Raw genomic sequence first — 10,392 nt, 5'->3', positions numbered from 1 at the left:
TGGAAATTAAATTCCACTGATCACTTGCTATGCCAATAATGACAAACAGGCTTAATCTCAGAACAACGCTGATGGATTGGTAGTGTTTGTCTGGAATGCTGTATTGAGAATGATTCTGAGTTCTGATCTGTCTTCTGTAGCAAGGAGTATTGGGATCGATTCAGGGATATTGGCTACGAGCATGACTGGGGCAAAGGTCCGCAGTTACACACATACTCAGAACCACCATACTGTGCCACTCTCCAGCTCAGGGCTAGTTAGGGGAGGAGACAAAGGACATTTCTCCTGATACTCACCGAGGGTGGTTGGGAGAGCAGAGCTGGCCATGGTTAGGGGGCAAGGGTGGGATTTGGGAGATGAGGGCTTGGCCTGGGCAGTCCCTGTCATTCTGTCTGGAAAAGCATTAACGATTTGGATGCTAGTGAACCTTTTTCTGCTCTGAGTCCTGCCGTGTTTTACACCGTGTCCTGATCCCTTAGGTCCTGGTTACTGTGCCCAATAAGTGAAAGCTTTCCTGGGTCATCCGCTGAAATGCTGGGAAGTCCAAAGAGGTGAGGAGCATAGCTTTGCCAGTGAGACTGTCCCGGAGTTCAACCCCCCACCACTGAGAAGCACCTTGCACTCCCAGAAGCCTTCCCAGGCTCAGTTTTCTCATCTGTAAAACAAAAAAACACCCACCCCTACAGGACTTCAGTGAGCATTAAAATATGATATAAAGGGCTTGGCCTCTAGTAAAACTTTCTAAATAATTCATATTTTATAAAAATGCTCTCGGCTTTAATTTGGCTTCAGGCTTTTGATAAGACAATAATATTTATTATACACTTAGTAGGTATGAAAGGGAACAGAAAGAGGTCTGAAGTCTAGGGTGACAGGTAAGACACACACAGAATAGAAAACTGTGGGATCAGGGACAAGTGGCTTATTTCTACCCGACATCTGGAAGAGGTGGAGAATCTGAATAGGGTGTACATTTGAGGACAAACAGCAAAGTGACTTCCCTTTTCCTAGCTATGAATTTGGGATATTCCTCTCTTTTCCTGTTTGGGCTTTTGTGTTCCTCAGAGAGGAGACCTCTAATTCTGAGAAGTGGGCAAGAGGAGGTCAAACTACTGCTCACAAAACAATGACTCAAAACCCTGAGTCTTTTCCGGATTTACCTACATTTAAAAACCAAAAATCCTTTGCCCCCCCTCAGGCCTGCTGGAGGAACAGGGGCTCCTGTGGCTTTCTGGCAAAGGCAGTCAGGGTGTGAGGAAACCAGAAGGAACCAAAACACAATGAGAAACCCCGTTCAGCCGACCACGGAAAAGTCCTCTTTGTTGTTTGAAATTTTTATCTTGTTTGTGGCAAATCTAATGATTCAGTAACGACCACAGCTGTGTTGGGGCCCACGAATTTCCTCAGAGGCTTCCCCCCACCCCCACCCCCCACTTGAGAGCAGGAACAAGGCCAGCTGGGTAGGCCACCCTCCTCCAGCTCTCTTCCCAGTCTCTGCAATGTGTTTGGGACAAGCAGCGCTTGGGGCCGCCCGTCCGGAGATTTTATCCGACTTCTCCCGAATCTAATTCCGTGGGGGAGGAAGCGAAGTAAAACTGGCTGTTTTAGGTTCATGGACGATGCATTTCTGGGCATGAGGTTCAGCTCTCTGTATCCTGCTGTTGAAGTAAGTTTGAGAGAGTCAAATCGTTTCTCACTGTGGTCCTCACTGTGGTAATGACAGAGAGTCACAGAGAAGATTCCGGTTTCCCAGACCCCGCCGAGGGGGGGCAGCTGGCACCTGCCGGCAACCGCCTGCTTGCCTCTGATTTCCCTGGGTCAGCATCTCCCTACTGTGTGCGCTGAGCCAAGGAACAGCAACAAGAAGGAAAGACAAGGCAAGGTGGCCGCCGAGTGGCTCGGGGTTCTGCATGATCTCAGCGCGCAGCTGCAGCTGGCGTGGGTGCGGCTCCCGTGGGGAGGCCCTGGGGGCTCGGTCTCACTGGCATGCTAATGTCCCTTCCTGCCTCACATGTCTCATCTGGGAAATGAAGGCATGGGGGTGTGTATGTGCGGGGGTGGGGAGGGTGGGGAGCTGTGCATTCATTCATTCATTCATTCATGGATCTGTTTGTTTATTCATCCACATAACTTTTTTTTTTTTCCCCACACATTGATTCTGTGCTAGGTGCTGGGGATGCAGAAATGAGTAACATTGGGCTCCTGCCCTCCTGGGATCACAGTCTTATGGGCAGGATAGGTAAATACGCAAATAAACCCAGAAAAGTCATCTGCGTGATAACAGGAGTGTAAGGTGCCCAGCCCTGTTTAGAAATGTCGAGATAGCTCAACGGAAAGGATGAGTGAAGGATGCCAAAAGCGTGGAAGAGTATTCCAGAGGGAAGCCTAGATCTTGCAAAAGAACTTTGCCGGAGAACGATAGCAAGGCCGAAAGATCTTTCAGGGAGGGAAAGGCAGAGAAGGCAGTGGCGACTCTCCAGTTCTCAGTAACCACCTGAGATTCCAGTTTATCGAGTCAAAGGAATTTTTCCTTCCTCTGAATTTTGAAAACCATTCCGGCCCTTCTCAGACTCTCCCAACTGTTTAAATACCACAGATGGGGCCGCTGACACTTGTTACCAGGTCAGGCATGGAGAGATCTCTTGTTGTATTTTTCACACAGACCCTTGATGGAGCCTGAAGACTTTATGGAGACGGCTGTGATTCTTACGTTCTGTGGGGTCAAGGGCTCCTCGGAGAATGGGAAGAAAGTGATAAATCATCTCCCCAGAAAATACACATCATTTCCGTAAATTTTCAGGCGTTTCCAGAATCATCCCCCCCGCCCAACCCACTCATATGTTCCAGGTAAAGAACTTCCCTCCTAGCCTTGAGCCATGGATCAGGGGACTGGCGTGACCCAGTGCAGACACTGAGTTTTGTGGCTATCTGACCTGATGTGGGCATTCAGCTTGGACATTCTTGAGAAAGCAACACCCCAAGGCAGACCCTGGGCTGGCATGCAGTGTAGACAAGTGCACTTTGCTCAGACTTGCAGCCCAGTGGTCTGGGACCTGGCAAAAGCAGGGAGGCAAGTTAGCTGCCCACTCACGAGCAGTGATCTGCGGAGGTCAGAGATGGACTGAGGTCGGTGACAGGCAGAGGTGGGTGATGGGCGGAGGTCAGTGAACAGCAAATGTGTTTTGTCAGGCTCCCCAGCAATTACACTGAAGTGTGTCCCCGTCTGGGTACTTTCTTTTGACTTGAGTTGGCGAATTGGGTAGGAGGGATGGTGGTGATGCCAAGGCCATTCTCAGACGGGATAGAGCAAAGGCAGATGAGCAAGGAGACCACAGGAGCTGTTGTAGCTCAGGTACCGACAGAGCTTTGAAAGGAAACAGAATCCTTTGTCAGAGGACCTCAGCAGCCCCATACTAGGGTGAAGCAAGAGGAGTTTTCCATGGGTGCACGATGTCAGGGGGGAGTGCCCAAAACTCAGTAATTAAGATAACTAATATTTTGATGCACTTTTAAAAGGTCAAAATTAATGCAAACATCCACGATGAAAAGAATTTCAAAAAAAAATTTTTTTAATTTTTTAATGCTTATTTAGTTTTTAGAGAGAGAGAGACAGAGCATGAGTGCAGGTGGGGCAGAGAGAGAGAGAGAGAGAGAGAGAGACATACACAGAATCCGAAGCAGGCTCCAGGCTCTGAACTGTCAGCACAGAGCCAGACGTGGAGCTTGAACTCACAGACCGTGAGATCATGACCTGAGTCGAAGTCAGACACAACCAACTGAGCCACCCAGGCGTCCCAAGGATTTCAAAATTTTAAATGCAGATGAGATGCAACCCTTGCATGGATGGGATGCCTCCTACCTCACCTTAATCCCAGCCCTAGGCTCTGGAACCAAGAAATGCATGCCTTTAAAGTCCCAAACTTGTATTCGAGTAAGACTTTGAGTTTCATGAAGTTAGTGCCTAGACAGTGGTGAGTTGTTTCTTGTAGTTGTCTAGGAGTGGTTCCCAGACAGCGTGAACGCTGGTCCGTCCTCCTGTACCTGCAGCCCGACAGCGAGCCCACCTTTGCCCAAGGAATATTGTTGGCAGTGACCCAAATATGCCACCAGGTGGCACTCTTGCTTTGCTCCATCCAGGTGCCCCTGCAATGGGGATTCTTAGCCAAGCTAAAGAGATTTAAACTAGTTGCTAAACTGTTGCCAGTTGTTTTCTGAAAGGCCAGAAAGAATCCGGAGCAAGAATGAGGGTAAGCGGAGAGGCCAAATGAAGAGGATTGGAGGGATCGCCTGGAGAGCCAGGAGCCAGGTACAGCCTGATTAGTAACAATAGGCCGGACTGCTTTTCAGCAGGTGAGAAAAACGAGAATTTTAAACCATCTTTTGTTCTCCTGTGCAGTATAAACACACGTGACATGGGAGAGAAAAGGGGGATTAATGGTTTTCTGTGAAGCAAAGCCTGGTGGGAAGAGCTCTGATGCTGGCTCCACCACCGGCTAGCTGTGATCTTGGACAGATAACTGGACTTTGCAAGCCTGAAATTCTTCATCTTTAAATGGGGATCACTGTAGCCGCCCTCCCCCCCCCGGGGGATCATTAGAAGATCAAATAAACTGATGTGCAGGAGGCCTTGGACATGGTGCCTGGTACCCAGAAAATGTTCAACAAAAGAGAGGTGCTATGATGGACTTCTAGGCAAAGCCTGAACGGCTAGATTTTGTGCCCCCCTCCCCGCCCCGGCCCCCCCTCCCTCTGGCTGTTATTGATTAAGAGATGACCTCAGAGTGACCCGGAGAAATAACTTGATAATGAACCATGGCTTTAGCAGAGTCAACCAGAAGAATTTCCCACCTGGATTGAGTTTCACAGGTGTGATTTTTGAACCAGGAAATCAAGCTGCGTTCCCTGGCAAAACTGTCTCACCCTTGGCGACCGGGGAAACGTCTGACCACCGGGTGCCTGGCCCCGCTTAAGCTGTGCATTGTTGCAGAATGGTTCCTGTTTATCGAGGCTTACTTTGTGTCAGTCACTTCACTAAGCACTTTGCACCCACTGTTTCATTTATGCCTTAATACCACCTGGAGAAGTAACTGAGTCCATTTTACAGACAAGGAAATGTAGGTTTAGCGAGACTTAGTACCTTATCGAGGCTCCTTCTGACAGTAATTGGTTTAAACTTAGGTCTATCTGACTTCTAAATCAATCCATCTATCCTCTGTCTGGCTACCTATCTACCATCTGTCTAATGGCCTCTCATCTGTCTATTTGATGTGTTAAATACAAACCACTTTGATCTACTAATTAAGACAAGTTCCTTCGAAACCTCGAGACTCTAGGGAAGTCTTTTTTGACCTCAGTTCAAGCTTCTCTTTTGAAAATATAGAGATGTATTCATGGCTGGAGTTGTGCAGCTACATCATCCATAACACATACACGTGATCTTCTGAGAAGCATGTTGTTACTCAGAGGCCCCGTAACCTAGGTTAGGAGCCACTCTTGTGTTGGCCACACTTCCAGGGGTTCTGGGAGAGAGAATGGTGTGCTGTGTCCTCTCCCTTGGGAGGACAGACAATGCCACTCTCCGTTCTGCGTCGAGCTCCCTCTGCTGCCACGAACAAACCTAGTTGACCAGAACGGTCTCACTTCTCAATGGGAAGCTGTTGGGTGAGAGAGGAAGTGTCAGAACATCAGATCAGCCTGACTTGGTTGCGAGAGACGGCAGAGGAGCAAATCTGCCTTCCTGAAGGAAAAACATCACCGGCCATCGGTGGAGGGAATTTGGCTTTTGGTTCCTAACTGGAGAAGACAGCTACCTGTCAAATGGCGTGGAGTCGACTGGGGAGCCAATGTGGCTATGTTCCCACTTAGCGATGTTCGGTTTTCTCTCCAGAAATGTACTTTATTTCTTCTAAATTCGTATTGTAGCTCATCTCAGATTAATAAAGTTTTCTCTATTAAAGGAGGCCCTTAGAGAGTCTACTTTATTACATTAAATGGGTTTTAATTAGTCAGAGAATGAGTTCTTCTCTCAGACTTAAAAAAATGTGTTGTCAAATATTCCAGTGGAAATATGGTTGGCTTTATTTATTTAGTAACTTTGAAAAGACAGTCACTTCCTGTTTATATTATCAGAAATTAATTCAGTCTTGGGGTACCTGGGTGGCTCAGTTGGTTGAGTGTCCAACTCTTGGTTTCGGCTCAGGTTGTGATCTCCCCATTCGTGAGTTCAAGTGCCGCATCGGACTCTGTGCTGGCAGCTGGGAGCCTGCTTGGGATTGTCTCTCTCCCTCTTTCTCTGCCCCTCCCCGCCCCCCTGCCCCCCCCCCATCTCTCTCAAAATAAATACATAAAAACTTAAAAAAATCCCCCCAAAAAAGAAATTAATTCAGTCTTAAGTGTCATTGAGGTTTATGGATTAAAAGAGAGGAAAAAATAACGTTTTCCATTTTTTAAAAAAGGTATACAGGGGCGCCTGGGTGGCGCAGTCGGTTAAGCGTCCGACTTCAGCCAGGTCACGATCTCGCAGTCTGTGAGTTCGAGCCCCGCGTCGGGCTCTGGGCTGATGGCTCAGAGCCTGGAGCCTGTTTCTGATACTGTGTCTCCCTCTCTCTCTGCCCCTCCCCTGTTCATGCTCTGTCTCTCTCTGTCCCAAAAATAAATACACGTTGAAAAAAAAAAAAATTAAAAAAAAAATAAATAAAAAATAAAAAAGGTATACATTATTTATTTATTATTTAAAACATTCTTTAATGTTTATTTATTTTTGAGAAAGAGAGAGAGAGTGGGGGAGGGGCAGACAGAGAGGGAGAGAGAGGATCCAAGCAGGCTCTGCTCTGTCAGCACAGAGCTTGATGTGGGGCTCGAACTCATGAACGGTGAGATCATGACCTGAGCTGACGTTGGACACTTAACCGACTAAGCCACCCAGGCACCCCAATAATGTTTTTCTTTTGCACATAAATCTTTTTTTATTAAAATAAAAATAAGCTAAAGTAGTATAATAAAATATGAAATGACCACAATCTCTTAGGGAAGTGGATGTATTGAGAGACGTTTTGACATGTTGAGGCTGGAGGAAAGGGCCCACTATTTTTCATTGCTTCATCCTCAGGCCCTAGCATTGGGTCAACAGGCGGTCTGTGCTCAGCACTTGTTTACTGAGTGGAAATAAGGTCCAGCACGCGGACTCCCTGAGATGGAGAGGGCCAGTCTTGTATCAGCCCTGGCTCCCTCTTTAGAAGGCATGGCACAGGAGCCTGGCTTCCGGGTAGGGGGAGTAGAGAACACTGGCCCCATCCCCCCTCCGTATCCATGTGGACGGGAGAGGAGGGTAAGAATCTGCTGAGCTGCAGGGCAGAGTGGAGTGGAGGCCCTTCTATTGAGTACCCATGAGAGCGCATCAGAGCTCTGTTTGGTGCTTTATTTATTCTTCTTCCGCTGAATGCCCACAAGGAGGTTGAGAAGACACTCCCATCCTTCATCACCTGCACAAGGGAAGGACCTGGGGTTCACATCTGGGACTTTGGAATGGAAGCTCTTTCTAGGAGGCCGAGCTTCCTCTCTGCAGTCGGGGTCCATGCGGGAACAAGGGCTCCACCTGGATGGTACTAGGTGTTCGAACTCTTTGAACAAATTTGAACGAGGGCATTTCTAAGGCACTAGAGGACAAGTAGTTGACTGGGCAGGCAACTCACCAGAGAGCCAGGAAATGAGCCGACTTGAAACTGAGCAATTTCATGTTTGAATTTTTTTTTTTCCCTCTACATCTATCCACTGAAAAATCCTAGGGCAGGAGGGGACCTAAGAAAAGTGTCCAGATGAAAGCTAGTAATGTCTTTCTTTTGCATTTATTTATTCTTTTTGAAAGAACCTTATCTAAAGCTCCCTACATCTGCTTATGTCTTACATAGGAAGATGAGTGTGTCCCAACTCTTCAATTAGAGAACCATCTCCATAACTCAAAAGAGCCAAAGGACTCCACTCTGAGGTTCTACTTACATCTTCGAAAAGAAAAATTCATGGCTAAGTTCAATACCCATTCTCCTTTCACTGACCCTAATTAAATTTCCATTTGTCTTTTTGTCTGGCATGCATGATCCTGAAAACTACTGAGTGGCCAAGCTGAGATGCTCATCTCCTGCCCTCTCACTGCATCCCTGCTCTCAGAGCATCTGTGAGCTCTGTTTATCCTGGTCCCTGCATAGGAATCGGGCAAAGAAGATCAATCTCTGTGCCCAGGAAAGGGTTAGGCAGGAGAATTCAGTAGAACAGCCATGAAGATTGGGTTTGGGATGAGATAGATGTGAGGGACAGAGTCCTCTCCCTTGAGAGACTCAGCAGCTGGTGGGAGGTGTACAAGCCACTGTTGTCCAGGAACCCCTGGGCCACCCCGTGGGTTCCTCTAGGGGGGCCTGATTAAGGCCCCCCTGAAGCTTCCTTTTGTATCTGGAAACTGTCCCTATGAATCCAGCTCCTGGCCAACTTCTAATTCTAAGAATTTTCTCCTTGCCAGGGAGACCTCAGATTTTTAATCGATTAAAGAGAAAGGCTCCTTTGATACGAAAAAGGAGAGCATCGCAGTTGCTAGGTGATTTAATTCAATTACCTGTCCTGCTGCTGACAGGCTGAAATGAGCAAGGGAGAGAACTGAGTGCAGGAATGGACACAAACCAGTTACTTTCTCAGTAGCTATCAGATGGTCAGGATGGTCACTGAGATTTACGATGCTTCCTGCGGCAGTGTGAACCCCGTTAAACAAAACAAAATGATTTCTTTGAGTTTCCAAATAGTTTCCAAAGCTTTCCAGCAATTTCGCTACCTAGAGAGATTCTGGTTTTTTGTTTGTTTTAAAGTCCACTTGGAACATTTGTGTATGGAACTTCTGTTTGCTGTTTTGGAGGAAACTCCCCGTGTGGGCTTGCTAGGGCTACTGGAACAAAGTCCCACAAACTGCGGGCTGGAGGTCCGAGATCAAGGTGTCAGCGGGCTTGGGTCCTGCTGTGGGTGCTGAGGGAAGGATCTCATCCTGGCCTCTCCCCCGACTTCTGGCGGTGTGTTGGCAATCCTTGGTGTTCCCTGCATTATAGATGCATCACCCCGATCTCTGCCTCCATGTTCACATGATGCTCTCCCTGTGTGTGGGACTGTGTCCAAATTTCCCCTTTTTATAAGGGCACCAGTCATACTGCTTTAGGGGCCCACCCTACTCTGGTGTGACCTCATCTTAACTAATTATATCTGCAGTGACCGTATTTCCAATTGAGGCCACATTTTGAAGTGCAAGGGGTTAGGACTTCAGCAAATGAATTCTGGTTGGGGAGGGAGGTGGGGGGCACAGTTCAACCTCTAAGTCCGCCTGAGGCACCTCCCCCCTGCTGGCTGGAATCAGAGGTGTGGGCATGCATTCACCCGCTTGCTTCTGGTGCAGGAACTCTCAGCCCTGGGTGCAAACTTGGAATCACCTGGGAAGCTTTAAAAAAAAAAAAAAAAACAAAAAACAGCAAAATGAGGGGTGCCTGGGTGGCTCAGTTGGTGAGGCAACTGACTTCGGCTCAGGTCACGATCCCGCATTTTGTGAGTTTGAGCCCCACGTCAGGCTCTGTGCTCACAGTTCAGAGCCTGGAGCCTGCTTCAGATTCTGTGTCTCCCCCTCTCTCTACCCCTCCCCTGCTCACACTCTGTGTCTCTCTGTCTCTCAATAATAAATAAACGTTAAAAAAAATTAAAAAAAAAAAAAAACCAGCAAAACCAGCTACCCAACAGGATCTCCCGTAACACGTGAAAAGCCTGGGAAAATACTGTTTGGTGGGGCTCCTGTCTATGAAACAAGTTGATTATAAAACATATTGCAGGAGTGTCTGCATGGCTCAGTCAGTTAAGCGTCCGATTCTTGGTTTGGGCTCAAGTCACGATCTCATGGTTTTGTGAGTTCAAGCCCCGCATCGGGCTCTGTGCTGGCAGCACGGAGCCTGCTTGGGATTTTCTCTCTCTCCCTCTCTCTCTCTGCCCCTCCCTGACTCGCACTGTCTCTCTCTCAAAATAAATAAATAAACTTTAAAAAATATTGCAAAACTCATGGGCCCACGTGAGTGATTTATTAAAAAATATTAGAATAACAGGTATAGAAAAGCTGTTTATATGTTTATTGTCGGGTATAAAACAAGTCGATTATAAAATGTATTATAAAATTCATAGGCCCACGTGAGGTATAGTGATTTACTGAAGAAAAATGAGAATTATGGATTGAAGAACTACTTTAGGTATTAATTATCAGTGTCCAGTCATTGCACCCGAAGATTCTTTGTAGGGTCCAGACACACTTTTTTTCTCGTTCTTTACGTTGTCTAACACCGCATTCCTGGGTAACTGCACACCTCCCAGCACTGGAAGAGAACA

At 47.3% G+C, this 10,392-nt stretch overlaps 1 long non-coding RNA gene across 1 annotated transcript; it reads left to right on the top strand.

Annotated features, from left to right (window-relative positions):
- Positions 1 to 849: 849 nt before the first annotated feature.
- LOC115512727 lies at positions 850 to 5,989 on the top strand. Its single transcript, XR_004343552.1, has 5 exons — positions 850 to 1,666; positions 2,168 to 2,239; positions 2,663 to 2,847; positions 4,219 to 4,306; positions 4,397 to 5,989. It is a non-coding gene; the product is annotated as an uncharacterized LOC115512727 (long non-coding RNA).
- Positions 5,990 to 10,392: the final 4,403 nt, after the last annotated feature.

This window comes from Lynx canadensis, chromosome B1 (assembly GCF_007474595.2).
Source record: "Lynx canadensis isolate LIC74 chromosome B1, mLynCan4.pri.v2, whole genome shotgun sequence".
Classification (NCBI taxonomy): Eukaryota; Metazoa; Chordata; class Mammalia; order Carnivora; family Felidae; genus Lynx; species Lynx canadensis.
This window is presented reverse-complemented; position numbering and strand designations above follow the sequence as displayed.